This window comes from Chiloscyllium plagiosum, unplaced genomic scaffold (assembly GCF_037043375.1).
Source record: "Chiloscyllium plagiosum isolate Xiang-an unplaced genomic scaffold, Cpla_swu_hap1 HiC_scaffold_16, whole genome shotgun sequence".
Lineage (NCBI taxonomy): Eukaryota > Metazoa > Chordata > Chondrichthyes > Orectolobiformes > Hemiscylliidae > Chiloscyllium > Chiloscyllium plagiosum.
This window is the reverse complement of record NW_028270154.1, coordinates 63,197,540-63,209,309: the sequence shown is the minus strand read 5'-3', so window position 1 is coordinate 63,209,309 and position 11,770 is coordinate 63,197,540.

Genomic DNA, 11,770 nt, shown 5'->3' with positions numbered 1-11,770 from the left:
CAGAGCAGCCAATAACAGCGCCGCTTGCCCGCCAGTCAACCTATGCTCCCCTCATGCCCCCCCTCCCCCAAAACAGCAGCAGCCACCTCCGCCGCAGGTTCAATAGTGGCGTACCTCCAGAGTGGAGCTCGTACTGGGCGTGCGAAGCAATTGTATGATTGATGCATTTGAAAAACAAAATTCATTACACAGCGTATCGCATGTTCTTTGACGAAACGACTTGTCCCCTCATCAGTTTATATTACATCTCCTTCCACACATAGATGAGAATGTGTCAAATACTTTCGATTTTAAAAAATCAATCGGTTAGTCTATGGGATGTTTCTTGACAGCTGTGAAAATATGGGCCAAAAAGTGTGGTGATGGAAAAGTACAGCAGGTCAGGCAGCTTCCGAGGAGCACGACAGTCGACGATTCGGGCATAAGCCTGTCAGGCATGGGAGAGCGGAGATCAATATGGGGAGGGGGTAGCTGGGAAGGCAATAGGTCAATGCAGGTGAAAGGTGACAGAGGTTGGAGGAGAGGGTGTAACTGATAGATGGGGAGGAAAATGGACTGGAAGAGGATGAATCCCAATCAGACGGGTCTGGGAAGAGGTGGGTGGGCAGAGGGGAGATGTTCCCTGAGTTCCACAAGTTGTCTCCCACGTGTAGTTAAAAATCAGACAATACCGGGTTATAGTCCACAGGTTTATTTGGAAGCATTACTACTTCCGAATAAACCCATTGGACTATAACCTGGTGTTGTGTGATTTTTAACTTTTGTGAAAGTGAGGGCCACAGATGCTGGAGATTAGAGTCGAGAGTGTGGTGCTGGAAAAGCACAGATCAGTCAGCATCCGAGGAGCAGGAGAATAGCTTTTTGATCCACCCCTGTCAAACACTGACACCTCTTCATCATGGTTACGTGAATGGGTTAGGTGTTTGTGAAGTTGGTTTGAAGGTGTAGAGGTGTACTGTACCTTTAAGAGATAGGGGAAGCTGGCGAGGACTTAGAGAGGTATAGAGGGTGCTGAACAATTTAAAAATGTAACATTTGGTTGAAACAAATAGCTGGAATTACCATGGTACAAAAACAAATTCAAATTCAGTTTAAGCTATGCCCCAGATACCAAAATCCAATTGAGTTTGAATTTTACTGTTTGGGATGACATCAAACTAATGAAGTGATCCGATGTTTTGGGGTATAAAATCAGACATTTTGAATAGTTAGGGTGAGAACTACAAAGAGCTACCAAGAAGCAACAACTGCCAGCAGAATAGCTGTCTGAAAGATATCTGAGTATAAGAAATTTGTGCAGCAGAACACCAAAGTCGACCTAGAGGAATCGACAGAGACAGTTCAACATCCAAAGACTATTACTAGGTTTGAAATTGATTTTGCTTTAAATTTGAGAGAGAATTTATTGGACCAGTATTGTAAAGTGGGAGGTAAAAGATAGGCCTAAAAGAAAGCAGTTGTAAAAAGATGTTGTTTAATGTTCTCTGTTGGATTTAAAGAATAAAACTCTTAAATTTTACTTTAAATAGTGACCTCTGGACTAGTTCTTTGCCTCTTGAAATTTAACAGATTACAGCGCAAGGTGTCGGGTTTAAAGTTAGCAGAGGGGTTTACCCAGTGTCGTAACAAACTGTTCAACCTCCTTGTGGAAGCAGCATCTAGCAACTGCAGTCCTCAGTTTCTCTCAGTATCTGTGAAAATATTCCTACCACTTTTTGCACCAGTAAAAATGTTCTTCTGTGTCCCATTGACACTATAAAATCAATATTTGCTTGGAATGCAGCAGCAGAAAGTACTCAGCTTATGTGGAGATGTGTGAGCTTATGTTTCAAGTCAATAGCTCTTGATGCAAAATTTTTCTTTAGGTTTTCCAGCATTGGCAGTATTTTGCCTTTGTAGTGTTTATGCATGTATTAGGAAGAGTTATCACCCTTTTCTAAGTTCAGGAATTTACAAGTCCTACTCTGATCTGACTACGGGAGACGGCTTGGTTTCACTCACCACTCGTTACTCACCACCCTTTTGGCTCCAAGAACACATTTTCGACAAGGTAATCTTATAGAAAACTCCAGAGGATTCCGATACGCAGGGAGTAGAAGAGCCTGCATGCTGGAGAGCACACGCTGTGTCCAAGAGACCATAATCTCTCAGATAGTCTGCTTGAAAATGGAAGTTTGATATCCTTACTACCCTCAGAACCAATATTATATTAATTGTTATGAAACAGAAAATAATTAAGATGTACCTGAGAGTTGTCACTATTTATTGCTCCACTGCAGTCAAGTACCACTAACAACGTATCAATCTAGCAGCCCCATCAGCAAGAATTAGACAAGTGCTGTTTGAGACTAAAGTACAGTATGATTTTTCTAATTTAGGCAGTACCTTGGGATTGAGGATGCCTTCATTCCACTTGAATGGATTCTGAGAGGGCTGGTGAATCCCCCTGCAAACTGCAGAAGCTGCCCCATGTGTAAATGGTGCTTGGAGAGTCAGGGAGTTGAGTTGTTTAATGGTTTGTGAACTTGAGGACCAGGATCTCATTTTAGCAGGGAGAATTGATCAGGGTGACCAACTGTCCCATAGTAGAGGTAGTTGTCTGGTTCATTGCAGCTGAAATGCTGCTTGGCCTAGAATTTTGACCCTTAGGGTTTTGCACAAACATTGCAGGTGCCTGTACTCTGCACCTTCCACCTGTTCTCAGGTTCACCACCAACACCCCTGCTCCTAACACATCTCTCAGACAGTGTAGGATCTACTTCTGCAACTACTCTTTTGCACAGTTGTAGAGTGCTCACTTCACACCTCAGAAGCACCACCAGCAGTACCTTCAAAAGATCCTCCAAATGCAGTAGCAAGAATGTATCATTTCAACAGGAATATCTTCTCCAAAGCCAAGATAATCAGCTTGGGCCACTGAAAACTCAAAACCAGCTCTACAGGCCAGGACTTGTATGCCTGGCACCAGAGTTCCAAAGCAACAACTCTGTACAGAACTTGGGCTTCAGGAGAACAGTGAATTAGGGATACCCTCAAAGCAATCCTGAAAAGATCAAATATTCTCATTAAGTCACAGAAATCTCTGGCTTATGACTCACTCAAATAGTTATGGTAGGCAAAAATTATCAAGACACTTCAAGAACATAGAACCCACACCATATTTACTGATCTCAAAGCAATTTGGGGGATCACCTGATTTTGGGTGAGCTCATTTGGCTAATACTCAGATATACATGAGGTATAAGTTTATGAACCAACGAGCCTTCGGGAGACAGTACTTGCTTGGAAATGGTGCTCCTCATTCATGACAATCACCAGTAAACAACAACCTATGGTCACCCAAAACTGGATGAACTAGAACATATATTGAACGTACTAGAAGATTTTCTGTAGTGTTGTTTACATTGGGTCAAATATCACTATAAATATTAAGTGAAAGTATGTGGAAATGTTGTAATTGATTTTTTTAAAGTAGCTAAATAAAAAATGTTTTTCACATGAAATTTTTAAATTACAAAATGATGTTTACTGAAGATGTGTTAATATTAACTATTATCCAAGAAATAATTAAGTTTGAAAATCTTACAGGAAATTACATATTTTCCATTCAATAGCAACTAATTAGTATTTTCATTCACTGCACCTACAGGTAATAATTTGCAAATAAATGAGAACGTTTAATTCTATTAGCTTGATATTCTTTCTGCAGTTAAATTTTATTTAAAAGATTACTTGAAAATCAAATCAATAATTTAGTCCATATTCAAAAAAAAGTTAAACACTCACTCAATGTATATTTCCCATCAATTTTAGTCCCATTAACCTTCCTAATATATTTTCAGTGGTGTTAGTTGTATTTATTTCCTCTTCCATTTTTGTCCCTTGATTATTTAGTATTTTTGAAATACTCTGTTTTCTAGCATGAAAGATGATGCAAAATATTTATTCGACTCCTCTGTCATTTCCTGGGAACCCATTATTTCCCCAGCCTCATTGTCTGAGGAGCCGATATCCACTTTGGCCCCTCTTAATTGGTAAATACTTCAAGTAGCTTTTACTTTCAAGCTTACCCGGTTTATTTTCTCTTCTGTTTTGGTCATCTTTTGTTGGTTGTTAAGATTTTCCCAGTCCTTGGCTCACTACCAATGTCTGCCATTGTACATTTTACTTTTAATTTGATGCTTTCCTTAAGCCCCTAGTTAATCCCGTTTAGTTTATCCCCTTCCTAGAGTCCTTCTTTCTTTTTGGGATATATCTTTGCTGTGAATCATGAAATATTTAATTAAACATTTCTCATTGTTTCTCAACTGCCTTTATTGGTAAACTCCTTTTCCAGTCAACTCCAGACAACTCTGCCCTCATTTCTTTGTATTTGCCCTTATTTAAGTTTTAGCATAATTGTTTCTGATTCAAGTTTCTCAATCGGAATGCTAAATTCTACCTCATGGTCACTGTTTATGAGTAGATCTTTATTCCCAAGACCTTCCATTTGACTTTTCCAATCTATAAGATTAAAGTCATCCGTGATCAATTAACACCTTTCGCCCCCCACCCCACCCCCACCCATATCTTATGTATTCTCTGCCACACAGTAGCTCAGTGGTTAGCAGTACTGCCTCAACTCCAGGGACCTATGTTCAATTCCACCCTTAGCAAACTGTCTGTGTGGAGTTTACACATTCTCCGTGTCAGCGTTTCCTCTGAGTGCTTTGGTTTCCTCCTGCAGTCCAAGGATGTGCAGGTTAGGTGGATTGGCTATGCTAGATTGCCCACAGCATCCAGGGATATGCAACCTAGGTGGGAAAAGCAGAGTTACAGACTTTGGGGGAGGGGAGGGGTGTCGGTCTGGGTGAATTGCTCTTTGGAGGATATGTGGACTTGATGGGCCAAATAGCCTACTACTCCCAATGTTGTCTTCCCATTGATATTTCTTACCTCCACCAATATGAATTCTATGTCTTCTAATCCAAGATCATTTCTGGCTATTGTACTTACTTTCATCCCAACCCACCACCTTTCCTGCCTGCCTCTCCGTTCAAAAAGTCACACTCACCTGAATATTTAGTTCCCAACTTTGATCGTCTTATAACCATAGCTCTATAATGGTTGTAAGATCAAACCTATTAAACTCCATTCATTTATTTTGTTCAAAGTGCTGTGTACTTTTAAGTAAAGAGCTATTAATTTTGCCTTTCCACTATAATTTCCCCCCGATGAGCCAAGGAATGGCAGGTGGAGTTTAATTTATCTAACTGTGAGGTGCTTTACTTTGGAAAGGCAAATTAGGGCAGGACTTATACACTTAATGGTAAAGTTCTGGGGAGTGTTGCTGAGCAAAAAGACCTTGGAGTGCAGGTTCATAGTTCCTTGAAAATGGAATCTCAGACAGGATAGTGAAGGCAGCATTTAGTACGTTTGCCTTTATTGGTCAGTACACGGAGTACAGGAATTGGGAGGTCATGTTGTGCCTGTAAAGGACATTAGATAGGCCACTTTTGGAATATTGCGTTTAATTCTGGTCTCCCTGCTATAGGAAGGATATGGTTATACTTGAAAGGGTTCAGAAGAGATTTACATGGATGGTGCCAGGGTTGGAGGGCTTGAGCCATTGGGAGCTGCTGAATAGACTGGGGCTAGTTTCTCTGGAATGGTGACGTTAGAGGCTTCTAAAATTATGAGGGGCATGGATAGGGTGAATAGCCAAGGTCTTTTCTCCAGGTAAGGGAGTCCAAAACTAGCAGGCATAGGTTTACGGTGAGAGGGGAAAGAATTAAATGGGATCTAGGGGTAACGTTTTCCATAGAGTAGCAGCACACATATGGATTGAGAAAGTGCTAGAGGCTTTTGACATTTAAAAGGCATCAGGATGGGTATATGAATAGGAAGGGTTTAAAAGGAGCATGGACCAAATGTTGGCAAATAGGACTAGATTAATTTAGGATATCTGGTCAACTTGGACCAGTTACACCAAAGGATCTGTTTCAATTCTGTACAACATTATGAGCTGCTATTTTTCTATGTTTGCATATTGTCATTTCCTGTTGGTCTCTGGTATTGTGATCCAAATAGCTGCCCTGCACTGCACTGCTGCCATTTCATTTTGTTTAAGCTAATTATAAGTTGAAGCTTATAAAACTAAAGTCCTCCCCATAGCCTTAGTCATTCAATTCACCATCACAACAGTCACAGTGTGGTTCAAGTGAAACCCATCACTGGCTGGACCACCATTTATTGCCATTCCAAAATTTCCCAGTGGGCAGTTAGAGTCAACCATATTCATGTAGTCCAGACAAAGTAAGGACAGCAGTTTTCTTCTCCCTAACGGACATTAGTAAACCAGATGGGTTTTTCTGACAATCGACACTGGTTTCAATGGCCATCATTAGAATCTTAATTCCAGATTTTTATTGGATTCAAATTCTACCACTTGCCATGGTGGGATTTGTTCCGGGAACCCAGGTTCGTTACCTGGGTTCCTGGATTAGTAATCTCGTGGTAATACCACTATGCCATCATCTCCCTCTTTTCTTGTATAAATCCATGAGCTAAAACCCCTTCCACCCACATCAATCTTTGAGCAACACATTTAATTCCCCAACTTGATTGACCATCTGCCAGTTTGCTCATATGCCATGAAGGTTCTGATTATAATTTAGCTCCCAACTATTCAATTACATTTAGTACCTCTTTTCTGTTCACTCAATGATGGCAAAAGAATGAATGCGGAGGTAATTTTCAATTAACTTTTGATTATGTAATTAACACTTATGATCCCAGCTGATGTTACAACTAGATAAGTCAGATCTCAGAAATAGCTTGATACATTTTTGTTCAGTTAATTAACATCCTGGATAATCAGATTCACACAAGGCAGCAAGCTTTCTTCAAAAAGTTCGTTACACAAAAAAAAGTGAAAAAGCAAACCAGACTATTTACATATAAAACCTATTAGAATAAATGACAACATGTAGCAAAATAAAGTTCAAACTGTCTCCCATCACTATCCACTTCAGACTCAAAGGGATTCAATTAATTGACTCCTGACAGTTTCTTGGGCTTGGCCCATGGAGACAATTTGATCAGTCTTTTCCAAATATGCAGAGTAGAAAGTAGTTTAGAGCACAAGCCTTTTGAAGTTATAACATTAAGTTAAAACAAAAGAAAATTTTATTTTCTATGCAACATTTTGTGGTATGGTTCTGTGGCTAATTTCTGGCTGATCAGATTTATTCTTTAAACATTAAATGGTACCAACAGGGTCATAACACAATTTGAACTTAAGAAGTTGTGAATTAGTCCAGAAAGTCAACAGGTTGGAGATGAAGAGAGAAGGCAGTGACGTGTACAAGTAATGTCAAAACTCTGCCACATTTTGATGAGAAAGGTGTTGAAGTCTTCTTTATTTCATTTGAAAAATTGGCAAGGCAGATGAAGCGGTCAGAGAACTTGTGGATGCTAGTTCAGACTAAACTGGTAGGCAGAGCTAGTGAGGTATTTGCCATGCTGTCAGATGACAGGTCAAGAGATTATGCAGATGTCAAACAGGCTATTTTGAGTGCTTATGAATTGGTACCAGAAGTGTATAGACAACAGTTCAGAAACAAAGAAGGAACCAGGTCAGACTTATGTTAAGTGTGAAAAAATTAAACGGTCATTTTGATAGATGGGTGCGGGCCTTAAAAATAGTTAAGGCATATGATAAACTTCCATGATAATGCACACGAATTAAGAACTGAGAAGAGTGGCAGAGATTACAGATGAATATACATTGGTGCAAAGGCAAAATTTAGCTTCTGACAGTAATTTCATCCTGTGAGCAACAAAAATTGGGAGAAGGGGAGATCCTACATTACAAAACAAAGATTAGAGCACACTGGTAATAGCTTATCACAGGTGAGAAAAGCCCAAAATGGTGAAAAGGAGGTGAAAGGCCTCAGGTGTTTTCACTGTGCTAAGGTGGGACATGTAAAGTCACAGAGCTGGACGTTAAAGAAAGGCACTGTGGGAAAAGATGTGGTAAAAAGACGCAAAGTCAGTGGCATTAGTGAAAGTAGAAAAGGAAACTCCAAGAGGAGCTGAGAAGCTGCAGCAGAGTGCACAGTCTAGGCAGGGGCCGGGTATGGGGTTAGTGCCTGATCTCTGTAAAGCTTTACCCACAGAGGTGAAGTCTTACTCAAAAGAACAGGGGGAGAAAGGAAAGAAGTTTAACTGACAGATACAAGATCTAATCAGTCAGTCTCTAATGGTAAGAGATGACCTGTTACCCAGGAGAGAGGTAATTTGTGGGATGGATGGATGGATAGAAAGAAATGTAGCATTCCCCTATGGAAGATCAGGTTGGAGAGCCAACTCAAGACTGGGGAAGTAACAGCGGAGTGAAAGAGTGTCAGTTCCAGGAATACAGTTCTCACTACAGGAAATGATGTCACCAACACAACGAAACCTAAACATAAAAATACAGTTTATTCTTGGGAACGATTTAGCAGGATCCAAGATGGAATTCTGGATTAGTGGTGCTGGAAGAGCACAGCAGTTCAGGCAGCATCCAATGCATCTCGTCCACATCACGCACCTCCGCCCTCAGACCCCACTCCTCGAACCGTAACAAGGACAGAACGCCCCTGATGTTCACCTTCCACCCTACCAACCTTCGCATAAACCAAATCATCTGCCGACATTTCCGCCACCTCCAAAAAGACCCTACCACTAGGGATATATTTCCCTCCCCACCCCTTTCCGCCTTCCATAAAGACCATTCCCTCCATGACTACCTGGTCAGGTCCACGCCCCCCCTACAACCCACCCTCCCATCCTGGCACCTTGCCCTGCCAACACAGGAACTGCAAAACCTGCGCCCACACCTCCTCCCTCACCTCCATCCAAGGCCCTAAAGGAGCCTTCCACATCCAAAGTTTTACCTGCACATCCACTAATATCATTTATTGCATCCGTTGCTCCCGATGCGGTCTCCTCTACATTGGGGAGACTGGACGCCTCCTAGTTGAGCGCTTTAGGGAACATCAACCACACCGCTCTGTGGCCCAACATTTCAACTCCCCCTGCCACTCTGCCGAGGACATGGAGGTCCTGGGCCTCCTTCACCACTGCTCCCTCACCACCAGATGCCTGGAGGAAGAACGCCTCATCTTCCGCCTCGGAACACTTCGACCCCAAGGCATCAGTGTGGACTCAGTTTCCTCATTTCCCCTTCCCCCACCTTACCCTAGTTCCAAACTTCCAGCTCAGCACTGTCCCCATGACTTGTCCTACCTGCCTATCTTCTTTTCCACCTATCCACTCCACCCTCCCCCCCGCCCTCGACCTATCACCTTCATCCCCTCCACTCACCTATTGTCCTCTATGCTACTTTTTCCCCACCCCCACCCTCTAGCTTATCTCTCCACGGCTTCAGGCTCTCTGCCTTTATTCCTGAAGGGCTTTTGCCCAAAACATCGATTTTACTGCTCCTCTGATGCTGCTGTGCTCTTCCAGCACCACTAATCCAGAATCTGGTTTCCAGCATCTGCTGTCATTGTTTTTACCTCCAAGATGGAATTGACACCCCTTGTTGTGAAGAAGCCAAAGGAAGACAAGGAACTGAGGAGTTAAAAGAAAAATACCCTGGAATTTTCCCAGACTGTGCAACAATAAGGTCCCACTATCATAAGTCACAGCACAAAGCAAAAACTCAAGAGAAAGATGAAGGAGTTGAGATTCAGTTAGCAGATACCCTGTTTGATGTAATGGTGCAAGAAAAACCTGAACAGGCAGGGGGTCAGGCACAAGTGTTTAGCCTTGAAAGCCTAATGGACTTACAACAGAAAGATGACACATGCATAATCAGTAGAGGAGGCAGAATGTATTCCTGAGAGTTGTTATCTGAAAGATAGAATCCTAAGACAAAAATGGAAACGACAACAGGTTAGTGCAGAAGAGAAACGGGGCAGAAGTGCTCCAGATTGTGTTGCCGGTAGCATACAGACAGGAAGTGTTATGGGTAGCACAATAGGTGGTCACATAGATGTACGGAAGACTCAGGCTAAGGTACAAAAGCATTTTTTTTGGCTTGGACTGCACAAGGATGTGCTTAACTTTTGCCATACGGGTCATGTGCCAAATGGTAGGTAATCCACAGGCAGTAATAAAACCAGCATCTTTGTTGCTAATTCCCACATTCGAAGAACCTTTTGCGCAGGTTAGGATTGATTGTATAGGTCCCCTTCCTGAAGCTAAAAGTGGGAACCAGTACTTGCTAACCATAATAGATGTATCTACCAGATTTCCAGAGGCAATTCCATTACAGAGTATTAAGGCAAAAAGGGTTATAGAGGAGTTAGTAGCTTTCTTCGCGCAGTATGGGCTACCCAGAGACATTCAAATCAGACCAAAAGTCTAATTTTACTGCTAGGCTGTTTAGGAAGTCATGGATAGCTTAGGCATGCAGCACTTTAAATCAAGGGCATATCATCCTGAATCCCAGGGAGCTTTGGAAAGGTTGCATCAGACCCTGAAGACCATGTTAAGCGTCCTGTTAGGATTATCTAAATGATTAGGATAAAAGGTATACCAATGATATTGATTGTCATTAGAGCTGTCCCAAACAAATCTACTCAGTTTACTCCCTTTGAGTTAATATTTGTACATGAAGCGGGAGGGCCATTGAAATTAATCAAAGAGAAATTGACAGGACTGAAGTCGGAGATGTCACATTTAGATTATGTATCGTAGGTGAGGGAGAGATTATATCAGGTAGGTGAGTTAGTTAAACAGCATTTGAAGATGGCACAGCATAGAATGAGCTGAAAATGTGTTGCTGGAAAAGCGCAGCAGGTCAGGCAGCATCCAAGGAACAGGAGAATCGACGTTTCGGGCATAAGCCCTTCTTCAGGAATGAGGAAAGTGTGTCCAGCAGGCTAAGATAAAAGGTAGGGAGGAGGGACTTGGGAGAGGGGCTTTGGAAATGCGATAGGTGGAGGGAGGTCAAGGTGAGGGTGATAGGCCGGAGTGGGGTGGGGGCGGAGAGGTCAGGAAGATGATTGCAGGTTAGGAAGGCGGTGCTGAGTTCGAGGGATTTGACTGAGACAAGGTGGGGGGAGGGGAAATGAGGAAACTGAATTGAACTCAGACTTCTCCAGTTTCCTCATTTCCCCTCCCCCCACCTTGTCTCAGTCAAATCCCTCGAACTCAGCACCGCCTTCCTAACCTGCAATCATCTTCCTGACCTCTCCGCCCCCACCCCACTCCGGCCTATCACCCTCACCTTGACCTCCCTCCACCTATCGCATTTCCAAAGCCCCTCCCCCAAGTCGGTCACCCCTCAGCCTCCAATGCTCCAGGGAAAACAGCCTCAGCCTGTTCAGCCTCCCCCTACAGCTCAAATCCTCCAACCGTGGCAACATCCTTGTGAATCTTTTCTGAACCCTTTCAAGTTTCACAACATCTTTCCGATAGGAAGGAGACCAAAATTGCACGCAATATTCCAACAGTGGCCTAACCAATGTCCTGTACAGCTGCAACATGACCTCCCAACTCCTGTACTCAATACTCTGACCAATAAAGGAAAGCATACCAAACGCCTTCTTCACTATCCTTTCTACCTGCGACTCCACTTTCAAGGAGCTATGAACCTGCACTTCAAGGTCTTTGTTCAGCAACACTCCATAGGACCTTATCATAAACTGTATAAGTCCTGCTAAGATTTGTTTTCCCAAAATGCAGCACCTCACATTTATCTGAATTAAACTACATCTGCCACTTCTCTGCCCATTGG